Here is a 25,052-nt window from a genome sequence, read left to right as displayed (position 1 = left end):
CAGCCGGCACGCCTGCACCTGAACCAGGCTCCACAGCTGTTCCCTGAGCTCTTGGTTCCTGATCCTCCATGGTGCCAGGGTGCCACAGCTGTGGTAGCCACACTGCCCCCAAGTTTTGATGCAGGCCCAACTCGTTGGCATGAGCCAGGGTTTGGAGTTTTGCCCACCAACTGGTGCCATTTAACAGTCCAGCAAGGAGGAGTAGTTCGTGGATCATTTTTAAGTTATACTTACTCCCAAAGAGAACTTTGTTTAATTAAAAATAACCCTCTTTATCACCATGCTTATCTGTATCCTGGTCTCAGGGTGTGAAGATAAGACTCAAACATTATTTGATTCAGGGCCCGGCGGCGTGGCCTAGCGGCTAAAGTCCTTGCTTTGAACGCACCAGGATCCCATATGGGCACCGGTTCTAATCCCGGCAGCTCCACTTCCCATCCAGCTCCCTGCTTGTGACCTGGGAAAGCAGTGGAGGGTGGCCCAAAGCCTTGGGACCCTGTACCTGCATGGGAGACCCCGAAGAGGTTCCAGGTTTCCAGCTTTGGATCGGCGCAGCACCGGCTGTTGCGGCTCACTTGGGGAGTGAATCATTGGACGGAAGATCTTCCTCTCTGTCTCTCCTCCTCTGTGTATATCTGACTTTGTACTAAAAAATAAATAAATCTTAAAAAAAAACATTATTTGATTCAAACGTTATTTGTGAAAATGCAAAAACATTTTCGTTCATGGCGGTGTGACTGAGAGCTGGAGGCGCCCTGCGTGCTGGGCCGCCCTTTCTGCACTTGGGCCTTTTTATTTTCATAATTGCTGCGCACTTATTTAAATACCGCCTTTTCAGCAGTGTGTCTTCAAGAGGAGGAGGCTTTGGTGTGTGAATAACTTCACAACTGCCCACAGTATTTCTCGCGGCTGCTGTGACTTAAGTTGATAATGGACCCCACACAGCAGTCGCTAATGGATGATAATCTGGGAGTGTTTTGTTATTGTTTTTATTTTAGAAGAAAGGTTTGAAATTAGCATAGTAAATCTCTGTGGGATCTCTGCAAATAAAAGAATATTCACGTTAAAAACAACTTTCAGGAAAGATGTATGGTAATGAATAAAACATCAGTGAGTGAAAATAAGCGTGTTTAATTATTCAAGTAGAAGTAGTAATTTAAACTAATTATTGCTTGCGGATTTCATAATTCAGTTTTTGTCTTGCAATAATATTTCCTCTGAGCCTCTGGGGCACGTCGGCGGCTGTGCGCAGGTTCCTGGGGCGGTCCTGCTCTCCCCCCTCTTCCCCCTCCCCGGAGGCTGCAGCCTGCACCCCACCGCGGGTGTGTTGTGCCTGGGACCCCTTCTGCCGCTGCCGTCTGGCCTCAGTCTGCATCAGCATTGCACCTGCTAATTGAGTGGTTCCTTGTTTAATCATCTTTGGCTGTGTTTGATTCTGGTGGGCTCCAGGTGTCACAGGGCCAGTTCTCCCAGCTCCCACTCAGGGTCTCAGCATTCTTGATGGGAGTGACCTCGGGCACCTTGTCCACACCCCCACAAGGCACCCTGTGGCCCTTCAGGTCGGGAGCTTTCGCTCCCCATCCTGGGGTTCATCCTGTCTTCCTCCCCATGGCTTTGGATCAGCAGGCTTCTGTGATTGTCTCTTTGGCATTTGTTTTAAAATTTTCTTTTTCTAGGCTTCCTTTTCCTTTGCTTCTGATTTTGAAGGAGAACATGCCTGTCAAAAGGAAAGGAAAAGTACCAGAAGACCATCAGGCCGATTCAGCACCTGCTCCCCCCCAGGGGCTGTTGCCAGCCTGGACCCCCCTCCTCCCAAGAGGCCCCCGCATGGACAGTTCTGGTGCTCCCACTTGCAGTTTCCTTCTGGAACTGTCAGACTCGGGTGTCATTCTGAGCATGGACTCCCGCGAGGGGCTCCGTCTCCTGTTCCCTGGTGCACACTCCTGGGCGAAGACTGGCATTAGGAGGTGCTGATGAAGGAGTAGTAAGTGCTAGAAAGTACTTCTGCTCAATCGCGCGAGGCTTTTAACCCCAAGTTATTACTCTACTCCCATGAATGCCCATAATGGCACAGGAGGTTTTCTGAGCCTGTCTTTATTGCACAAATGCCGCCTGGAACAGATCTTGACAATTCAGGTGAATTATTATTCTACCCTCAGAAGGGAGAGGGAAAGCTTTCTATTTGTGAGTTCGTCTTCCCAAGTGCCCTCTGTCAAAAGATAGTGACATCTGCTCCCCTGACGCGTGACAGCCATTCTCGCCTCGGCATAATCACGCGCTCTTCCCTCTCATGCCCGAAAGCTTTTTGTCTGTCATGTGGGAAGGACACGTTCATTTAAGACACGTTTCCCCCGCCCCCGCCGCCCTTTGTTATTACTTCCTCCTGACCCCTGACCTGAAAGACACGATCTGAGCAAGGGAGGAACTCAGTTCCTGGAGAGGTTATTGCCATGGACGGGGGGCGAGACAGGTGGGACATGGCAGTGGGCGGGGGGCGGACAGATCAGCTGCTGGGGGTGGCACTACTTGTGAGTGCTTCTGCCATTGGCCAGCTGATATCCTGGGCAAGTCAGGCCCTCTGGTCAGCTTTCTTATTGGGAAAACCTGGGGGTTTGGCCGTGATTTCTGAGGCACTTCTAAATGGAGTCATTTTGTGATCTCCAAACTATTGATATCCAAGTGGGAGGCCCAGAGCCTACTGAGCGCTTCCTATAGCAGAGTGGGAGTGAGTGCTTGCCATGCCCAGTTGGCTTTCTTGCTCTGTTCCCTCCAGGCACCTTCTAGCTGGGGACCAAACTGGGCTGAAGCTGGGACCTGGGAACTCAGTCCAGATCTTCCACATAGGTGGCAGGCAGTTAAGTGTTTGGGCCTTCACCTGCTTCTGTGTTCCAGGCTGTATGTGAGCAGGAAGTGGAGCTGGGACTCAAACCATGTGCTTTGCTATGGGATATGGGTGTTTGAACCACTACACCAACTGCCTGCCTGTGGAAGTCTGTGTTCTATTCTCCTGGATGGTCTGATCAAGTTAAGCTCTGGTCTTGTCTTTCTTAATAAAATAATTTGCTTGCGACAGCCCGCCCCACCAAAGGCCACAGGAGAGGAGCTGCTGGGTGGTGAAGGATCTGTCGCTGCTGAGCAGCTTTGCTACAGGAGCGGTCCCATCTCAGCCACCTTGGGCCTCCATCCCTCCTGCACCCAACAGATGCTAGCTGGTGTAATGCTTTCTGGCTTCTCTTTGACGCTGCTCCCTTTGCATTTGATTGTTAACTCCCCTTAGGGGCAGAAACTTTTCTTCCTTTTGTCCTGTTCAAAATGATTTTTAAGACTAGAAAAACATGATTTGGTACAAAATTGAGACATAAGGACACGCAGAAGGAGATGGGCTTCCTCCCTTCTTCAAGCCAGCGCCAGGTTCCTTGCCCTGGTCGTGGAGTGGCTCCTGCACTCACATCCAGACTGAGGAGGGACCCTGACACGCAGGGGGAGGTGGGGCCAGCCTTTGTGCTCTTCCCACCTTGAGGGAACTGGAGGTGAAAGTTTCAGGGACACTGGACTCCTGGGAAGGTGGTCTGTGGTTGCGTTGTAGCTCCTGTCAACCCCACACCTGGGGACTGCCTCACCTCTGCCTGCCACTGCTTGTGCAGCAAGTGATGCTGGCACTGCTCAGCCTGTGGGCTGTGGTGCAGTCAGCAGGGTGACAGGCAGGCCTGAATGAGGCCCAGAGCTTGGCACAAGTGTGGTGTGTCCCACTTCCTTTTTGATCCTGTGCACAGTTGAAGGTGGAAAATGAGTATGTGTCACTTTAAAAGGAGATGTGGGGGCCCGGTATGGTAGCCTAGCTGCTAAAGTCCTTGCTTTGCACGCGCCGGGATCCCATATGGGTGCTGGTGCTAATCCTGGTGGACCCGCTTCCCATCCAGCTCCCTGCTTTATGGCCTGGGAAAGCAGTCGAGGATGGCCCAAAGCCTTGGAACTCTGTACCCGCATGGGGGACAGGAAGAAGCTCCTGGCTTCGGATTGGCTCAGCTCTGGCCATTGTGGCCACTTGAGGAGGGAATCAGCGGATGAAAATTTTCTTCTCTGTGTGTCCTCCTCTCTATATGTCCAACTTCCAATTAAAAAAAAAATCTTTCTTAAAAAGAAAAGGAGGTGTGGCTGCATTCGTAGATGGCCGATCAGTTCAGCTCTTGGGAGCTTCTCCGCTGGCCGGAGCGAAGCAGGTGCTTCCCGATTGCAATGCACATGAAGTGCTGGCCCTCAGACTTGCATTGAGATGATTGCAGCGATCAATAGTCCAGTTTGCTTGGCTGGCAGCTTCCAGGGAATAAGAATGGATGATGGGTCCAGGAAAGTACTGCCAAACGGAGCATTAAGTTAATTCCCATTTGCCTGGTTTCTGGCTGCCTGATGAAGTGCTTGAGTAGAGTGAAGCCAGGTTGGTGCAGACTTTATCCTGAGTGGTATCTGGGACCACAGGAACCAGGAGGGCCGGCTCCCTGAGATTCACTCTTGGTAGGCACAAGGAACCCCATTTACTGAGACCCTAGCATGCTCCCATTGTGCCGGACATCCTACTTGTGTGAGCGAGTCCTCTGGAGGCCTCAGAGGTGCCGAGGACAAGCCTGATTGTGGACGGGATCCTAGGGGCTGAGGAAGCCAGTGCTGGCAGCACTGGGATCGTTTGCTACCAAAGCTTGTATTCTCACCCCTGTGCTGTCCCAAGGGACAAGTCAAACATTTGGAACTGGCTGCTTGTTGTCCTGCAGAAACGGTGTTATTCATAGCCGTGAGGGCCTGGCTGCAGAAGCTGTGTTTATCCTTGAAATGTCATGTCTTGTGTTGGCTCGTTATGGGAGGCAGAGCGTACACTGCAGTCACTGGCTGGGAAATGGCTGCTACTGTAGCTGTGGCAGGCAGGGCCTCGGCTTCCTGCAAGGCCCTCCGTCAGTGCAGGGTCAGCTTTATCAGCAGTGCTTCCAGGAGCTGAGTCCTGGGGCGGGAGAGAGGGCTCACCGTTGGTGCAAGTATTGGCGTCTCACTTCAGTCATCTGTCACTGACTGGCGGAAGCAGTTTCTCTAGGCCCAGATACGATCCCCAAAGCCAATTATGTCCCATCCCTGCTCCTGCCTGCTGTCTCTCCCCTCCCTGGTCCCAGTGCCTGGGCATGGCACTGACACATGTGGGCCCTCTCGTAACCCTCCGCATTGTGTCCTCAGTTCACCTGGGCATTCCTGTTCTACCCACTCTGTCTTCTGCTCCCACCGGCCCCAGTGCTGCTTCCTTGGAAAGGTAGCAGCTAGTGGCTGAGCTAGGAGTTCAGGCCTCAGGCAGAGCTGAAGAGGGCCCCCCTCGCATGTCCCCTCTCCCTGCCCTGGGCCAGGGCAGGGAGAATGGGGAGGAAGGACCCATACCTTCCCCATCTTCTCTTAAACTTCTTCCCCACACTTTTGTTTTGTTTTTGGTCCTGGTGCTCCCTGTGGCCCTGTGGAGAATAGTCCGTGGAAGGAGGTGTATGGAGTGAGCCATGGGCAGCGAGCACGCAGTAATCCAGGTCTAGGGCACCTTGGCTCTGAGCAAATTGTTGAAGGGCTGATGTCAGTGCTTAAGCAAGGCTGCCATGGAGGAAATCCGCTAAACATTTTCCCCTGTAACTGGCTGCATGCAGGCTGTCCCATTTCTCAGGTGCGCAGGTGGGGTGTAGGGGATTATGCATCCTGTTTCTGACAAGCTGGCTGCGACAGCTCCAGGCACACGTGTGCTCTCTGGCCTACTGCGTTGGGACCTGCCTCCAGAGATGTGGGAGGGGCTCGTGGGGGGCAGGGGTGCTAGTATTCCGTAGGCTTGAGTGCAGACCAGACACGCGGGACCCAGGTTCACTGTAAGACTTGGGGAAGGGAAGGCCGACAGCCTCCTGGCATGGGTCCCTCCACCCCAGCACTGAGACCGGGAGTGCCCAGCTTTGAAGGTCTTTGGCTCCACTGAGTGCCATGGATGTGAGTGGGCTGGAGGTGCCCTCTAGAAAAGTGCGAGGGAGGATCCAGGGGTGCAGTACGAGCAGTCACACAGCTGCTGCTGGGCCAGCACTCCCTTGTGCTGGGGTCTTTGAGTGGCTAGCCCCATCTCTTCACAAGTTCCAGCATGCAGTTGGAGAAACTGAAGCCTGTGCAGAAGCATCTGTGTTTGGTGAGTAGAGTTGGGGCTAGAGGGGACAGATGCACCCCACCCTGCCTTGGGAGCCTAAGCCTGAGGTCCAAGAGACAGGCTGCCCTCCCTCACACGTCCTGGCCCTGGCATTTTCAGAACCAATGCCCACGTGCTCCACCTCTGGATTGAGTGTTCATTAAGGTCGGGTCAAATCTTGCACTTGCCTTACATAGGGCAGAGAATTGTGTCATGAGTGCATGTGTAAGGGCATGAACAACACACACCATGTGCCATGGGGGGCGGGGGGTCAGACAGCTGTGGAATGGCGCTTGGACTCGAGCTGTCCCTCTTGCCCTCATCAAGAGGCTCCCCCAGGCTCACTGCGTGGATCAAAGGGGCAAATGTTTGAAGGCTCTGCTGCCATCTGCCTTGTGACAGTGGTGTGTGGAACCCCAGGTGGGGCTGTGGGTGATGCTTGTGCCAGTTGAGCTCAGCAGACACAGTTTCTGAAGTCCTTCCAGGGGAAGATGGATGCCTGGGCTGAGCCTGCAGTTAGCATCTTAATGGGAGCCAGAGTTTCGGAGAGATTAGGTAATGATATACACCCAAGGCACAGACGTTTAATTTGCATGGTGTCCTAAGTTCCTGAGCAGCTGCTTTCAGGTTCGTATTGATGTGCTCACACTTTGGGGGGTAATTGTCCTCCTCATTAATAGCCCCCTTGTTTAGCATAGTTCTCCAAGTCCAGGAGGCAGGAGGGAAAAGCTCTTGATCCAGAGCCCTACCCGTCTTCCCCACTCAGGTGGGATGGACTGGTCTGGCTGGGAAGAGCAGGTCTGGCCTTGTGGGTGGTGGTGCCAGGTTCTGATTGGGCCACTGCTGCTGGGCAGGGGTAGGGAGAGCCCTGGGCTCCTCCGCACTCCCACAGGGGTTCTGGCGGCGTCCCCAGGGCCTCCACAGCTAGGGCTGCTCACTGCATGCAGGTCAGGGAAACCTTTAGTGGGCTTCATCCATTCTGAGAGCTCTGCTGTCCCCTGAAGCATAAACTTATTAACACCGGGGACCACAGCTCCACACTTCAGTGCCCAGATAGGCACTGCCATCCATTTTGCCAAATTGAGTCTGGGTGCTGGAGCCTGGAGCAGGACATGACAAGCCCCTCCCTGAGGACTCATGGAGCCGGGGGTGTGAGTCCAGATGGGAAGTTCCTGGCACTGATCCTTACCAGGGTGGGCGAGGGGACTTGAGGCTGAGGGTCTGGGGACGCCCCGAGCAGATCAGCGTGGGAGGCAGGTGATGGGAGGTGCTGAATCGGGTTTTTCTCTGGGTTGGGGAGCCTTGGAAGGTTCTTAAGGAACTGTGTTTGGAGCTTGAGGGGGAGATCCAATAGAACCCCTTGGAGGCCCTTGTGGTGTTGGGGGCCTTCAGCCAGGTAGCTGGAAGGCGTTGGGGCCACCATGACCTGAAGCTTTTCACAGAGCCTCACGTCTTGAGGCTACATATAATAAAATGCAGGTGCTTCTCGGATACCTGCTTATTTGACACACTGCACACTGGTCTCCCAGGCATTCAGCTCACGAGCGGGGAGTCGCACACAGGAGAGCCCACCATGGACTGGACTACAGCCCCTCCCCAGCTCAGTCTTGTCGCTCTCCCACTATGTGCCCCCGACCCCCAGTCTCTAGGGCCCCAGACAGACTTGGGGGAGGGTGAGTATTTGCGCAGGCTACACAGGTCTCTGACGCAGCTGAAGCCACACAGCGTCTGGTGACTCATCAGACCTTTCCGAACACTTGGGATATTTGCTCCTGAGAAGGGACAAAAGTAATTACCAGCCAGCGACAGAAGATGACGCCAGAAGAGGACACAAGCCTTCCCTGGCTGTCACATCTGTGCCTTGGGTGTTTGTTCTTTTTTAAAATCTATGTAAATTATTTCCTTTTTAATAATGTTTGTTTTCTTCTGATTATTAAAATAATGTATGCTCATCATAGGAAATACATAAATGCATTAAGTAAGAAATAAAATGCATGGATTGTTTTTCCATTAGGGTCTTATTAAGAATGTTTTGCTTGCGTGAAGCAGAGCAGATTCAGAGCTCTGGGCTTATCTTCATTGGGGGGCCTGTTGAGATTACCAAGATGCTGGTGGGTGACCTGTGCTTGGTGGCTCAGGGACTGCCTGAAGGTGAAAGAGCTGGGAGCCCCCGTCCCTCTCCCCCTTCCTCAGTAAGCCACTGTCACTGTCTGCGTCGGAACTGGACTTTCTTCCCATGGCTGCCTTTTGTGAATGGCTCTGAAGCTTGTTGTAGCTGAAGCCCCAGGGGCCTGGCCCAGCCCCCCCAGCCTCCCCCCTCCCCCCGGGGATGTGTGTGTAGCCCAGGGAGACGGGGAGCTTAGGACCAATCTCCAGGCTTTCTGATTCCACCTTGTCAGGCAGATCACCAGCGATGTTGTGGTGTGGAGACCACGGAAAGTTGAGTGAGCACCTCCGAAGGACTTGGTTTTGAGGGCAGGAGGGACATCCCAGCAGGTGGCACTTGAAAAGATAAAAAGCAAAAGCCCATCATTGTGGTGAGGTGCACAAGGGAGGGGTGACTGCTCAGGGTGATCCCTGGCTGCATGAATAATGAGGGGAAATGAAGGAAAGGCCGATTGCCTGACACTGATGTATTAGAACGCCGAGGAACTTTCTACAGGAAATTGGAACAGGGAGCCCTTGAAATTGAATTTGAAGCTGTGAATAGCAAACCTACATTGGCTCTATGTGTCCTCATGCAAGCTAAGTAAGCAGTTTCCTGGGTAAGAGTTAAGTACTTGCGGGACACAGGTCAGTGTTGGGGCCACCACGGCACAGGTGATAAACTACCTCTCCCCGCCTCGTCTGGGAAGATGTGCAGGAGTGATTTGCTTCCCGCCGAGCGCTCTAGGATGTGTGTACTTACTTTATTAGACTTTTGGCCCAATACATTTGTTCCCTTTCATTGGTTTTGTTGATAATAATCATCCACTCCCTCCCCCGGCCCCCGTTCTGTCTCTCTATGGATCTCTCTAGATTTTAATTGTTTGCACTAGCTGCGGAAACTTACTGTTCGAGAAAACAAGTGTTTTAAAATAAGAACTCTCTGGGTAAGAGCCCCTCTAAGTTTCCACAGGGAGACAGTCAAAGCAGTTTTTCTCAAGCAATACCAGGGACAGTGGCTGCTGAGAGGAGCTAAAAACAAGGGCCCCTTCCCGGAGGTGTGCTGGGGCTGGGCCCCAACCTCGGGAAACAACATGGGCACCCCCACCTGGCTGGGTTGGATTGACTTGGACTCTGGAGTGAGGGGCACGTGGTGGACATGACCTGTAGGGGGGGCAGGCATGGGGCACTGGCTGCCGTGACGCTGGTTTGGGTCTCAACACTCACTGGCCTAGGCAGGCAGAGTTATTGGTGGAAGTATTCACCACCCAGTGCCACCTTGCACTGGCTCAGGGTCCACCACTTCACTTATCAACCAAGTGCTTGTATGCTGGGAAAGAGAGGGACAGTGGCTGGGCGGGGAGAACCCACGGGAAGCCTGTGGGACCCCTAGCAGGGGAAGAGCAGAGGAGCAGGGTGTTCCAGGCAGAGGAACCAGCATGTTCAGGGCTCCTACAGGCTGGAGGTGGGAGGGGAGGCAAGGCTTGTCTCTAAGTTTGGGGCTTTAGGAATTTTCCCAAGTCATAGCCCGCTGTCTGGCTGAGGGCCAGCCAGCTGAAGCAGGTCTTTGGGTCTTCGTTTCCCTGGCTCCATTCTGTTGCACCTGCAGACCTTGTCCTCACCTCCCCTGGAACTGCCCTGCTGTCACGTGCCAGGTGTGCACCCTGCTTCCCGACTTTGTCACGCTGGGAGTCCCACCCGTGAAACCAAAAAACCATCAGTTTACAATGCCATTTGTGGCCTGTCACTTTTCCCCAGTCCCTCCAGGCCCCGATGGACTTCACAGACGGTTCACCAGGAGCTGAGGACAGATGGTATCGTGAATATTGACGTCCTAACACCTGTGCACTTGTCCCTCAGACCTGGGAAGCAGGTTAGACACTGCCACCCTTGTGTCCTGCTTAATATTGACTTTCTTTGTTAGAAAGAATTACTGATTTCAATTTAATTTGAAAGAGAGTGAGAATGAGAGAGATCATCTGTCCAAATGAGGCCGATGTCCGGAGCTCAGAATTCCATTCCAGATTCCCACGGGGATGATTGGGGTCACTTGAGGCACAGTCTGCACTAGCAGGGAACTGGAGTTGGAAGCAGAGCTGATACGTGGATGTGGGTTGCAAGTATCCCAAGTGGTTTCTCAGCTGCTGCATCAAAAACCTGTCTCATGTTGATTTTCACCTGCTCTTTGCCTTCTAATCACAGCAACCATCAAAAATCCAGCTTATCTGAAAAACAAAAATGCAGAGTGATCAAATTTGAATCCAGTGTTGAAACTGCGGACGGTGGGCTGCTCTTCCACTGAGCGGAGAAATATCCCTTGGACCCCTGTTCTTCTGCTGGGGTTTCCCTGGGGGCTTTGGGGCACAGTCTGGAATGCCTCAGGGAAAGATCCTGGGGTCTCTTCGCTGGTGGGGAGCAGTGTGTTTGTGCATCTAGGTTAGCACACTAAGCAGACATACACAAGTTAATGCTTTTTTCTTTTTCTAAGTATTTGTTTATTTGAAAGAAAAGGGTTACAGAGATAGGGAGAGAGAGCGTGAGCGAGTATCCTGGTTTACTGTCCAAAGGACTGTCGTGTCTGAAATGGGCTGTTCTGAATCTAGGAGCCAGGAGCTGCTTCTGGGTCTCCTTTGTGGGTGCGGGGAACCCTAGCACTTGGGCATCCTGCACTGCTTTCCCAGGGGGCTGGATCAGAAATAGGGCAGCTGGACTCGAACTGGCACCCATATAGGATACTGGCACTGCAGGTAGCAGCTTAACATTCTACTCACAGCTCTGACCCCTGCTCCTTTTTTTTTTCCTGTACATATATTGAAATATGTCTGTAATTTTTTTTGTTTTATTTTTAGTCTTCTCATTGGGCAAACTAGGGAGGTTTGTGTGGGTTTGCCTCCTCTTTGAGATGTTAGTTGAGAGAGGTTTGAGCCATGGTTGTGTGATAGGCAGGGGTCAGTCACATTGTGAATGGCTCTTAAAGGACATGATGAGCCTTAGGACTTTATGGAATGAAGTGGAAGTCTCCTGAAGATGACAAACACGTCAATGTCTCCCTCTGGGGCAGAGGCTGGGCAGGCTTAGTGGCAGACCCCGCAGAAGAGCAAGGCTCCCAGGCCTGTGTTGCCCTCTGGGATGCAGCCTCCAGTGTGTGCAGGTAGCAGCTGGCCTTCCCTGTCGCACCTTGTGGGGACTGGTACAGTGTGCTCTTCTGGCTGCTCCCAGTGCTGTAACAAACTGATTTCCGTCTCCGACCCAGGAGTCTCGTGTTTTCTGCCAGCCTTCCAACACCATGGCCAGCTCGGTGCTGTGTGACACAACATACAGCTCGTGATGGTGCCTGTGAGTGCCCAACACCATGGTGGGATCATGCCCTCCCACCTGCCTTGCTGTAAATATTCTCCCCGCCCGGTCCTCGTAAACTTTTGGTTGTCAGTCGGCCCAGGGCCAGGAGGTAGAGTGCCGAGCGTGAAGATGAGGCTTCAGCCCTCACGGAGCAAGCCTCAGCTGTCGTGTCGCCAAGTGGCCTGATCTTGCTTTGGCTTGTCTCCTTCCTTGCTGCCGTGTGCTGTTGGTTTAGCAGTCACATCATTCCCCAAACCAGTGACTTGATGGAATCGTTTAACTTGGAGAAACGTGTTCCAGCAGGGATGGTTCAGCTCCCCCCGACGAGTTCTGAGCCACAGTGAGGACCCCTTCCCTTCTGTGGGGTCCGGTGCTGCCCTGCTGATGTGTGCCATGGCCAGACTGCTCCGCTCACCTCCTCTCCCCCTTTTAGCAGTGTCAGGCTGGTTCTGACACCTGCTTAGGGAAAACCACAGTCACATCTAGAGGTGCTTGTGGCAGGGCTCTTGCACCTGCCGCAGTTTGGCATACTTCGGTCTCCTGGTTACCTGGTAAGAACCACAGGCGTGCAAAAGTCGGGAGAGGGCTCTGAGCTGGAGGCATGGGGCTAGCCTCTGCCCCTCTGCTGGTCCTCAGCAGCCAGAATGCTTGTTCCAGCTGCTCTGGCTATTCCCCCTCCCTGCACAGAGGCCCTCTGAGTCGTCTTCCCCGCCAGGCAGACGGAGCCTCCTGGACACTACCTCCTGCCACGGATGGGGGCGCTAGAGACCACACCTTTTCTTGGCTGAGTCACCCAGGAAATGCTGCAGAGGAAGCCACAACAGGCCTGCAGGGATACCTTTTACCTCCATCCTGTGGGGTTTGTCTTGGAGACAGTCACAGAGCCTGGGTCATGCTCTGCTGCCCACCCTCTCACCTCTGTCAAGAGCGGCCTGGTTGAGGTTGTCTGTTCCCTCTGCCCTGGCCGACTGTCTTAGGCTCTTGTGTGTGGACCTGCAGGTCATTCTAGATCGCTTGGCTTGTTAAGACACTGTGATTTTGCACGTTACACACCTGTGAACACTCCAGTTCTGGCCTTTCAGATGTGCTGTGACGCTGGAAAGAGAACACTGAGTGGTGTGTGGTGGCACGCAGGATGAAGGGCAGGGCCTGGGCCGATTTGCAGTCCCAGAGTAGCTCTGGTGGTCACGTGCAGGCTGTACCTGTTCCCGGAGACCAGGCCCTGAGGCCACGGTGATGGAACACTCCTGTGAATCCCTCTGCTGTTTCACACTGGAATGCTGGAGAAAGTTCTGCTGCCTGATTTCTGCGTGGCAGCCTCTTTGTGTAGCTTCCCAGGACCTTGTCTCTCCTGCCTGCTTCTTTCTTCCTTCTCCTGCTGTCTGCCGTGTAATGTGATGGCATTCTTGGGGAGTCTTCAAATGAACAGTTTGGAGAATTGTTGAAAGCGCTGTTGGAAAGCAGAAAAGGCTCGCATGGGAAGATGATGACCTTATTAACTATAATTAGGCCATTCACAGAGATTCCGATGTAGGCCAGCATCTTGGCTTGTTGAAATGGGGGAAAGTTCTCTGGTAATGTCTTCGAAGATGTAATCGTCTTTAACACATTAGCAGTTTAATTTCTTCTAGCAGGTTTGGCAGCCTGGTGTTTTCATTTAGAAAGCCGAGGTATAGTTTTACAGTCCTCCACGTTAATATAATAATTACAGTTCTGAACGAGTCATTTCAGATAACTGACATCTAGAGTTGTTTTTCCTGCTAGAGGGGGTCTTGGGGGAGGTGGGCCCTCACACACAGTGTCCTTCAGATGGGCTGAGGGACACTGCAGGCGCAGCTGGAGCATGCCGTTGGCCTATGTGCTGGCCCATGGGCCCTGGTGAGACTGCTCAGAAACTTTCTCTATTAAATTGCTCATTTGAAATGAATGGGAAATGCTCTTTTGTTTTTCCTTTTTTGTATTTGTGAGTTAAACAATGTAAAAACACTTGTATATTTTTATGGGGCATGGTTGTACTACCTCGAAACACGCATGCAGCCTGTCCTGATCCCCTTGGGTAAGTCATTTCCATGAGCATTTGCTAATGTTTGGAGCCTTCAGTCTCCTCTCTGCCTGCCTCTTAGTTCTCCATCAAGAATATGGGACATTGCTGTGCGCCATAGTCATTTTGCTTCATTATGGAAGACTAGAGCTCGTTCCTTCTGTCTGTGTTTTGGTCCTTATTGTCCAGCTCCTTCTGGTCTGTCTCTCTGGAAATGGACCCAGGTTCTGAAATTCATCCTGTCTCCTCTGGACATTCTCCCCTGAAAACAGACCTGGCACGGAAGGGGGCCTGTTGGCCTACTTTGTGGGGAGTGGTGGGGGTTAGTCTGTCGATGCCTGTGGCACCAGGAGAAGCAGCCTCCCTCTCCTGGAGCTCTAAGAGGGTCTGGAGACCTGGCGACTGTTGTGTTTTGGGTAATGAAGTTTCGGCCACCTTCCCAGCTTGGATCCCCATGTGTGTCAGGCCGCAACTGCACCTGCTCCCCCCTCGCTCTTCTGGCTTGGGCACGTCGCCCCCAGCCAGCGACTTGTGGTTTGGTTTTGCCTTTCACTTGTCAGTGTGTGTTTTACAGTTCTGTAGGAAGTTTTCATGTATGCTTTTGGATTCCAGGTTTGGAGCTTAATGCCTAGCCTTGTTTTCGCAGCCTTGAGAAGCATGGTGCTCTCCTGTGGCTGCACCACACTTGTTACATTGTATCCTGGTAGCCAGGGATTTTATTATTGCTGACAGGCAGTGCCACCCTGGTCCTCTTTATACACAGACTACTTTAGCTTCTGGGCAGTTATGCTCCTGACTCCATCCCTGGGGCTGGAATCCTAGCCAAGACTACGAACAGATTCCTTTGGAAAAAAAATTTTGGAAGATTAATTCATTTGAATGGCAGAATTACAGAGAGAGAGAGAGAGAGAGAGAGAGAGAGAGAGAGATTTTCCATCTTCTGGTTTATTCCCCAAGTGACTGCAGTGGCTGTGGTTGGGCCAGACTGAACCAGGAACCAGGAGTTTCTGATGAATTACCCACATGGGTGTCCAAGGACTTGGACCATCCTCTGCTGCTTTCCTAGGCTCACTGGGAGGCTGGAATGGAAGGGGAGCAGCTAGAACTTGAACAAATGCCCACATTGGATTCTGGCACTGCAGGTAGCAGCTTAACATGTTATACCACAAATTTTTGCAAATTATTCTTTTATTTATTTGAATGTGGATGAGAGTGAGAGAGGGTGTGTATATACACTGGCTCGTTCCCTAAATGCCCACAGTGGCTTGGACTGGGCTGGGCTAAAGCCAGGAACCAGAAATCCAACCCACGTCTCCCACCTGGGTGGCAAGGAGCCAAGTACTTGAACCATTATCTAGGTCTCCCAGTTCCTGAAGACTTTACCGTCTGCATTCACAGGAAACTGAAATCAGGAGGTGAGCCCAGACATGGGGCGCAGGCTCAGTGAAGTGGGGCGCAGGCAGTCTAACCACCAGGCTGAATGCTCGCCCCTGAAGACAGTTTGTGTTAGTGTTAACATCTTCACATTGTAAGTAGTTGGAGATCAGCAAAAGGTAGCAAAAGAAAAATAAAGAGGACAGCTGTCCCAGGTGTGCCCTGGAAACCCTCTTTGTTGCAGAGAAGGGGACATGTTAAGGGCTGGTCCCTGAGTGAAGCTGTGTCATCAGGGACCCTGGTTGCTTACTCTTTCGGCTGTCCTTGATGTCCACCTGAGTCCCCTGCCTGCCTTCGTGGCCGCCTCCCCACGTCCCCGGAGCCTTCCGCGCTCCCTAGGCTGGCCGAGTCTTGATATTTGTGCTTTTGGTCCCCAGAGTGTGTTGTGTGTTTCAGCCGTTGTAATGAGATGCTTACTTCCTCTGCCCGCATGTCGCTCATCTGCAGCTGCCTGTTTGTGACATCTCATCTGGCCAAAGCTGCAGGTGGAGCAGTGTCCAGATGGAGAGGAGGGAGAGAGGGCCCCTTGGGACTGTGAAGGGCTCGTCCTTTTTCATGGAATTGTCTTTCATCCTTGTGTTTCAAGTCTGCAAACTCCCTTGGGCCAAAAAACATCCTTTGCTCTGCTTGGTTTCCCTGAACTGGAAGGAGCAGGGAACAGAGTCTTCCAGGGCTGGTGGGTCCTGCTGGCCGGCCTTGCAAGGGAAACTCCCAGAGCATCTGTGGTGAATCTCTGGTGTGGCTTCAGCCCTGTCGCAGCCTCCTGTCTCGCTGTGCAAACCAAGCTGTGCTTGTAGTCCTAGAAATGAACGGTCTCTGCCGTTAATCCTTAATTCTACAGAAAAGAACAAAAAAATAAAATCAACTCTCGTGGGCCCTCTACCAGATTTTACGGCTCTTTACTTTTTGCATTACTGTGGGTCTTCTTGTTGTTTCATAAGAAATAAAAACAGGGCAGAGAGAGCACTGGCCCTGTCCCTGCCTGCTTGCCTCCACTAGCTGCCCTGCTGACGATGGTGGGTGGGCTTTCCAATATTTCCTACCTGTGTCTGTGCTGTATTTTAAATATTTATACATGTTATCACACTCTGTCATTTTACAGTTTGCAAAACATGCAATGTTGTGTTTTTTTGCTACCATTTATTCCATTTTAAATTGCCATGTGGCGTTCTGCTGAGAACAAACTGGAGCGTATTTGTTCACTCGCCTTCTCATGGAAGGTTATGTCACTTTCGCTGTTGCTGTGTAATAAGCACCTCCAAGCTTAGTGGCTTAGAACATGAAAGCAGTGTTAATCAGTGTTTATAATGCCCGTGAGCCTGTGCCTTGGGAGGGCTCAGTGGAGGTGCCAGGCGTGGGTGGCTTGGGGGCTGGTGCTGGGGACATCTGCAGGCTGGTCACTCAGGCACCTGAGGGGCCTCTGACAGAGGATCTAGCTGTGTTTTCAACCAGAGCACTGGATGTGACATCACATGTTAGCTAGGTTTGTGGGGTTCGGTATCCTGAGAAAGAGAGAAGAGAGAGAGAGATTATTTGAAAGATAGAGACAAAAAGTGGAAATGAGAGATAGACAGAGGAAGAACATTTAGCTGCTGCTTCACTTCCTGAGTGCCCACGACAGCCAGGGCTGGACCAGGCCCAAGCCAGGAGTCTGCAATTCAAGTAGAGTTTCCCACCTGTGTGACAGGCACCTGAGTAATTGGGCCCATCCCCCTTGGCCTCCCAGAAGATGTGCATCAGAAGTGCTGCTGCAAGTGGAGCCAGGGCTGAAAGCCGGGCACCCAGGGTGGGATGTGGACCTCCCAGTGGCATCTTCTCTTTTTAATTAATTCATTTTGATTGGAAAGGAGGACTGACAGAGAAGGAGAGACAGAGAGATCTCCCATCTGTTGGTTCATTCCCTAAAATGGCCACAATGGCCAGAGCTGAGCTGGTCTGCAGTCAGGAGCCGGGAGCTTCTTCCGGGCCTCAGTGTGCGTGCAGGGTCCCAAGGATTTTGGCCGTCTTCTGTGGCTTTCCCAGGCAACAAGCCTGGAGCTGGATGAGACGTGGAACAGCCGGGACATGAGGTGATGTCTGTGTAGGATCCTAGCACTTAAAGGGGGAGGGTTAGCCAATTGGGCCATGTGCCGGCCCTCCCAGCAGCATGTGAACTACTGCTCCAGATGCCCTCAGCACTCTCTGTCTTTGATGGAATGAGTCGTGTAGTGTTAACAGACCTGTTTCAAAGCTAAAATGTGTGTGTGTGTGTGTGTGTGTGTGTGTGTGTGTGTGTTTTAAGATATATTTATTTGAAATTCAAAGTTAGAAAGGGAGAGATAAAAATCTTACTTCCTCTGGCTGACTTCCCAGGTGGCTGCAATGGCTTGGACTAGGCCTCTAAGCCTGGAACCAGGAGTTCCATCCAGGTCTCCTATCTCTGTAGCAGGTGTTCAAGCACTTGGGCCGTCTTCTGCTCCATCTCCCAGGCCTTTAGCGGTAGGCTGGATTGCAGGTGGAACAGTCAGGACGTGAACCAGGACACGTATGGGATGCCAGCAAGCAAGGTGGCAGCTTGGCTGGCTTGGCCACCTTGCTGGCCTCCAAAACAACAGTCTCTGAGACATGCTCCCTGTATGGCCTTGTCCCCGTGGCTTGGGCCCCTCTGTGGGCTGGCGCCCCTTCCCCTGAGACCGCTGCTGGCTTGCTGTCATGTGTTTGATCCCCTGGTGGCCACCGGGGTGCTGGCAGTTCTGGTTTCTTCACAGCCTCTCCTGCACTTGGTGTTTGCCTCGCTGGTGGGTGTGAAACCGGATCTTGTTACTTTAATTGACCTGCCCACTGGTGAGGCCAAACCTCTGCTGCCTTCTGATGGTACTGCTGCATTCCCCTCCCCAGCTAGTAGCCCTAAAGAAGACAAATGTCAAAATGTTGGGGTTTTGGTTTGTGATGTCAGTGTTTCTAAGTGAGAAGTGATGAGTATCCCATGGAGTTCATTGGAGACTATTGTGTATTATTGAGATGGCTCATTTGTGGGAAAACGTTGGATTTCAGTGCCTGCAGGCTGTGTTTGCAGTGGCATGCATTTTCTTGTATTCGCTCGCCTCTCGTAATTTGCCCAATTTGAGAATGCCCTGAAGCTTGCTTTCCACGTGTCCTAGCAGGTGTTGTGACAACCAGTCAGAGCTGGTGGCTGTCTCTCCTTACTGGAGATTCACAAGGCCCTCTTCCCTGGCCTGGTGTGTGTGTGTGTGTGTATCTCCGGCAGAGTGGACTGGGGGGGCACCCAGGCTGAGTTGGCAGGGCTGGCAGGCCCTGGTTTGCATTCACCTAGGTCCTTGGTCTGAGTTTGGGCTTCCTCCCTGGGTATACCTCACTGAGATGACACCACCTTGGGATCCAGAGACTGGGGAATGGGTAGGAAATTCGTGTTGAGCCAAATGATTCAGGAGGCTGAGTTATTATAGTCATTCTTGTGACCCGTGGCATCCCTCAGAAACACCCAGAAGGTAGCCGTGTCTGACCACAAGTTTTACCATGCCTTGCTAAGCTTTCCTTGAAAAGCGTACTTTTGGCTACTTTTTAATTGAGTCCAGTTCCGTCTGGACACCCTGCACCCTGGCTGTGGCTTGCTGGAGAACACCATCTTCTCTGCCTTCCTCCCAAGGGGCTGCTCAGCTGCGTCTCTGCGTCTCTGTGCCGAGAGCCAGAGCCCCGGCTGTGGAAAGCAGTCCTCACCTGTGACCGGCTGGCTCAGGCAGCAGCGGCTGCCTCCACACCTGCTGTGCTGGGAATGGACCTGGGGGGTGCTGGGGCTGCTGGGGGACTGCGGGCACAGAGCCTCAGGGCTGGCCCTGGGGAGGCCTCACGGAACAGGCCACAGCTATGGGAACCCTGTCCTGACCCATCAGGTGAGGCCTCCTGGGCCTGGGGAGCCTTCTCCTGAGCCTGTGTGTTTTCATGTCCATTTCCTATAGGTAGTGAAGTTTCTTTCTTCTTTTTTTTTTTTTTTTTTTAGTTTAATTTTATTTTTCACTTTTTTGGGAGTGAGGTTTGACACCGTAGTCGAGGTGCCAGCTCTAGGCTAACAGGGGCAGCCTATTAGCCTCCATTTCTGTGACAGACTGTTCACAGCCTCACAGTTTGTGTCCTGTGTACAAAAACACTAGCGCCTGTTAGACTAATTAAACTCCAGGCCTCATCTGAGTTTTGGGAGTTAGCAGGACACAACCTGTGCCTTTGGGAATCTACCCCGTTGGTCCTGAGGCTTCTTTGCAAGGGGACAAGGGGAGGAACAAGAGATTGGGACCTCAGAGCAGGCGCTGTACTGGGGGTGGCCTGCCTGTGGTCAGCTAGAGGCTCTCGCTTCCCCTGGGGTTCTGTGGACCTGGCAGGCATTCAGCTAGATGGAACGGAGCGCAAGGATGCTCAGCCGTGCCCTGGTGTCTCTGAGAGGCGAGATGCAGGCTTCCTCCTGCCCTGGCGGCCATCACCGCCTGTTGAGCACCTGCTGTGGCCAGGTGCCTGGAGTGTTGCAGTCAAACTTTGGTTGCTCGTGGCACTGCTAGGCAGCCTGGAGCACCACAAGGTGCTGTCTCTCCTGGCACACACACATGCTCTGCCTGCTGTGCTCTTGCAGGTATGTGCCCCGCTGCCCTGTCGGCCACCTGACTTGCAGGCTCCCTCTGACGGCCTCTGGGTCTGTCTTCCTCTGTCCCCTCCCCCCAGCAGTCCCTTCTTGCTAGGACAACTTCAGCAGCCTCAGAAACATTCTTCCCCTTGTCCCCATGTCCTTCCAGGCAGCCAGGAGTTTCCTAAAAGCTATGAGCCTGGTGTGTCTGTGGCCTAGCAACCCTCTGGTGAACATGCAGTTCCCTCTGTTGATGTGGGTCCCAGATCCCTTGAGGCTGGTCTTGCTGTGGGTTCTCCAGCCACCTTCCAAGCTGTGACAGGGCAGGGCTGTCAGCTGAACTGATCCATCCTGGGGCCTCATGTGGGTCAGGGGAACGCTGACACTCAGGACTGCCTGTGGGGACCCATCCTGCCATGTGTGGGGGCACACACAGCTCAGCAGCAGGGGAACCAGGGTCTGGACACGTGTCTGTTAGATTCTAAGCCTGTGTGCACATTCGTTCATTCATTCATTCTTTTTGAACCAAATTTGTTTATTTTTTGTTTGTTAATTCATTCTTTTTTTTTTTAAACCAGATTTATAAATTTATTGGAAAGGCAGATTTCCAGAGAGAGGGAGAGACAAGCAGAGTGGCAGTGCAGCCTCACTGAGGCGCTGTCCTGGCCTCTGTGGGTGGCACTGTCTGTGTCCTGGGGCCAGCAGCTGCTGGGCTGCTCTGAAGTTGCACGTGCCACACTCAGCCTGCTCAGAATGCTCCGGGGATGCTCCAGAAGTGGATCTTATTTCCTAGTGTGTCTTCCAGTGCCTCCTGGAGCCTGTCCCCAGCACTCCCGGCCCTCCTTTGGCTGCCCTGTGTCTCCCTGGCCCTCGGCCCCAGCCTGTGCCAGGCCTTTCCTGGGCCCTTCCCACACCTCGACAGTGCTTCCTTATCTCCAGCTCCAGCTGAGTGACTTGTGCCTGCCCTTCCTGTCCGTGCTGTTTCTGGAAGCCCTGCCAGCTGTGTTCGCTGTGCCTTCCTGCATGAGGCAGGGGCCAGTGTGTCTTGCTCTCCAGGGAGACTCACAGTGGCTGGTACACAGTAAGCGCCTTGTAAACCTTGTGGAGTGGTAGCATGCCTTGGAAGAGGGGGTTGTCTTTGGGAACCAGACAGGCAGCTGGCAGTGCGTTATCTATGTGTAGCTGAAGCATGTGTGTGCTGGGGTCCTAGCCATCCTGCGCTCCTTATACTTGGCATCCGTCACCACCGAGGGAAAAATAGCCCTTCTCAAGGTCCAGTTTACAGGAGTGCATCTGGACTGCTGCTGCTCTGAGGGCAGTGACTCCTGGCAGGAGAGCTGGGCTGGGCATGCTGGCCATGCGGCCAGTGTTGATGGGCATCCCCACAGCTGCCCCGCCAGTGGGTAGGCAGGGACACGAGGCCAGCATGGAGAGGAGAGCTGGGCCTGGCCTCCCGACTCCTAGTCCAGTGCTTGGGCCACATTCCTGCTGTAGCTCAGATGGGGAGAAGAAAGAGTGCTGTGCTGGGTGGGCTTCTCTGCCCTGACCTGCCAGCTGGTGCCTCTTGGGGACTTTGCCCCCTCCGGCTATGGTGCTACGCCCCTGGACCTGGAACCCCCTCCCTTCCCCTATGACACCACAGTGTTCTGTTTTCCTTCCAAGGGAAGCCTGGTACCCCTAGTGGGGGTGTGCTGCAGTTCTCTGGGACACACACTTGATGCAGCTTTCCAGTGGAAGCGTCGGTCATGTGTAGGATCCTGCCTCACCCTGTGACCAGCCCAGTGGGGACCACTCTCCTGGCCCCTCCGAGCCTCTGGCTGCCCGTTAGGGGAAGTGGGACAGTAGCTGAGTACTGAGCTCTCCCCTGTGTTTAGCCCTGACAGGTCCAGCTGTGTTGGGCCTGCAGTACTTACTGGCTGGCTGACCCTGAGGGCTCAGTGTTCCTAGGGCATCCCTGGGCTTTGCTGGCAGTGCCACCTTCCCCCTGTGTATCCACATCTGAGGGGCTGTGCCCAGAGCTGTCCCTGGGAGAAGCCAGTTCATGTCTTTCCTTAGACAGATAGACTTTTTAAAGTTCCATGCCTTGTTTTCAAGAGTGCTATACCCAGCTTGTGATTGCTTTGTAACTTTAATTTAGCTGTACATTCACATTTAAAATGACAAAGAAATCTCACCAGTGTGGTTCTGTTTTCCTTCTCCCTTCTTTTTTTTTTTTTTTAAAGATTTTATTTATTTTTATTACAAAGTCAGATATACAGAGAGGAGGAGAGACAGAGAGGAAGACCTTCTGTCCGATTATTCACTCCCCAATGAGCCGCAACAGCCGGTGCTGCGCCGATCTGAAGCTGGGAACCAGGAACCTCTTCCAGGTCTCTCAGGTGGGTGCAGGGTCCCAAAGCTTTGGGCTGTCCTCGACTGCTTTCCCAGGCCACAAGCAGGGAGCTGGATGGAAAGTGGAGCTGCCGGGATTAGAACCGGAGCCCATATGGGATCCTGGTGTGTTCAAGGTGAGGACTTTAGCCGCTAGGCCACACCACCGGGCCCTCCTTCTCCCTTCTTACAAAGCAGTCTTGGATCTCCCCTCGCAGCCCCTGTGTCAGTGCCTTCCCTGGCTTCTGACTCAGCCGACGTGCTTGGCCTGGGTCAGTGGCACTGCTCAGCTTTGTGGAAGGTGTCCCGGCTGTGCGCTGATTGTATCAGTGCACACTGTGTGTCTGCGAGTCCCTCCCAGCTTCACCTACTCGGAAAACTGTGGAGACCAGCAAGTGGAACATCTCTGTTTATTTCTGTGGCTTCCAAATAAAAAAAAATTTCTTTTATTTTTTTTCTAAAAAAAATTAAAAAGTCACCTTCTTTTTGAATAATGAGCTCCATGGAAGGAGCCCTGAGTTTGGCTGTTTGACCTGCCAGCAGCACGCAGAGTGGCACCTGTGGGTGCTGATGGGAGCAGAGTGGGTCATCTCAACGATGCGCAGAAGTGCAGCGTGTGCCTGTTTGTAAGTGAGGATTCCCGAGGGAGCTTGCGGCCTGCTGGGCTCAATGGGAGAGTCATTTGGAGGCTGAGAGGCCTAGACTGGGTGGAGCTGCGCAGGCCAGGAGTTCACCTTTCTGGCTGGCAGCAAGGGCCTGGTAGGAGGCCACTCCCTTGTCCGTGGTCATTTCATATACTGACTTTTAAAGGAAAAAAAGGGAGGAGGGTTTAATTTGAGAGAGAGAGAGCTCTGCCCTCGTCTGGTTCATGTCCCAGCTGCTCAGGCCAAGGCCGGGAGCCAGGCCGCTGGGGCTCCCTCCTGGTGGCGGGGATCCAGCTGTGTCTGCTGCCTCTCAGGCTACACATGGCAGCAGGAAGCTGCAGTGAGGTGTGGAGCTGGGATCCGAGACTGGATGCACCTTACTGCTGCATCCGAGGTAGGCCCTGACCTCCGCGTGCAGGGCCCAGTGACGGGGAGATCTCTGCTTTGCGTGCCCCGCACTCAGTGTTCAGCGGGCGGGCCTTTGGGCTGCCTCTGCACTGAGTCATCGGTAAGACACACCAACTGCACTGACAGAGTAAAATGAATGCCGTTTCTGCTCGGCTGGTTAACCTGCCACTCTCTTTGGCCTGTGACATTCGTTATTAGGCACATCCTGATTTTATTAGTGTGGCTAATTAATGCATGACATTAAAATATCGACAGGAATTGACTTGGGTATCTGTATCCTTGGAGCTTAAGTTAATAAAATAACTTTTGATAAGACTAGTAGGTTTAGAACATTCAGACTTAATTATATTTTCTAACGGATTTTTCTAGAATCACATAACTGCCTGGCTAGGTACTTTAATTCCCTAGTTAACAGGAAGAAATTGGTTTTTCATTTAGTTTCACTTAATACAAATTAAAAGTAATAGACATTTGATAAAAAGCAGTTAGGGGGTTATTTATCAAAGTCGCCCTCTTTCTATTTTGGGGGAAACCCGTGAGCACTGAGTTAGCGTTGAGGATGGTGTGGAGGAGAGGCGTTGGAGAGCGCTCGGCCGGGAGGTCAGCGTGGGCCCGTGGTTCTCCCTGTGAGGGGACGTTCCTCTGCTCACTCTCTTCTGTGTAGCCGCCCTGCCCTGGTGCATCCCGACGCCAGGTTCTGCACAGCATGAGTCGGGACAGTGCTTGCTGTGGGAACACCCAGGAGAATCTGGGTGTTTCTTTCCCCCTCGCTTAGGCTAGGATGTCTGCCAAAGCGAGCAAATTAAAAAGGAAGAAGAGCCACACACCAAAAAGAAAGACAAGGGAAGTGTCTGGCAGAAACACTCAGCGTTAAAGTGTAAGAAGTTGGTGGTTATTACCCTGCTTGTTAAGAGCCGACTGGCTGGCTCCCTGGCTGCTTCTAGAAGGTTTCCTGTCATAGTGCCTGACTCTCCCAAAAGCTCAACATGCCAGAAGAGACCTGGCAGCTAACTCCAGCATGTTCACCAGCCCACAGACATCCACTCTCTCTTTTCTGCTCTTTTAAAAAATGTTGACACAATTTCCCACTTAGAAAAAGATTATAAGGATAATATAAAGAATTCCCACATACCCTTTATCCAGATTCATCAAATATGGACACTATTTTATTCTTTCAATTTGTGTATATATACGCACACACACCTATGTATTTGCATTCATACACACACATATACACACTTTTTTTTTATCCTAAGTCACTTAAGAGTGAAGCTGGGTGTCCGGCATGGTAGCCCAGTGGCTAAAGTCCTTGCCTTGTGTGTGCCAGGATCCCATATGGGTGCTGGTTTGGGAGCTTCTTCCACATCTCCCACATGGGTGTCGGGGCCATCCTCAGCTGCTTTCTCAGGGACTTCATCAGAGAACTGGACTGGAGGTGGAGCAATGGGGTCTTGAACCAGCACCCATATGGGATACTGACATTACAAATGGTGGTTTTACTCTCTGTGCTACAACCCTGGCCCCATCTGAACACTGCTTACCAAGATTTTTTTTTTCCAGCAATCTTGTAAGGGACTGGAATAGGACTGTCCTTCAGCCAGGTCTGTGGAGTCCTGTTTTACTTTGATGCACATGCGTGTTTTGGCAGAGGTGCTACTGGGCTGGTGTTGTGTGCTGTGTGTGCCTCTGGGCCACCTGCTGCTGGCTCATCGCTGGCTCATCGCTGGCTGGCTGTGTTAACTCTGACCACTTGATTAAGGTGGCGTGTGTCAGATTTGTGCAGTGAAGTTGCTAGTTTACCTTTCGCAGTTTGGATACATTTAGGCTGCAAACACATTGCTCAGGCTTTCAGTGTGAACTCTGGCATCCATTGATGTCTGT

The 25,052-nt window shown here is 52.5% G+C and overlaps 1 protein-coding gene across 4 annotated transcripts in view; it reads left to right on the top strand.

Moving 5' to 3' along the window:
- The window catches only part of WDR25 (WD repeat domain 25), a 116,859-nt gene that overhangs the window by 23,794 nt on the left and 68,013 nt on the right, over window positions 1–25,052 (top strand). The gene's annotated exons all lie outside the window — the stretch shown is intronic.

The sequence above is a fragment of the Ochotona princeps genome, chromosome 26, assembly GCF_030435755.1.
Source record: "Ochotona princeps isolate mOchPri1 chromosome 26, mOchPri1.hap1, whole genome shotgun sequence".
Taxonomy (NCBI): Eukaryota; Metazoa; Chordata; class Mammalia; order Lagomorpha; family Ochotonidae; genus Ochotona; species Ochotona princeps.
This window is presented reverse-complemented; position numbering and strand designations above follow the sequence as displayed.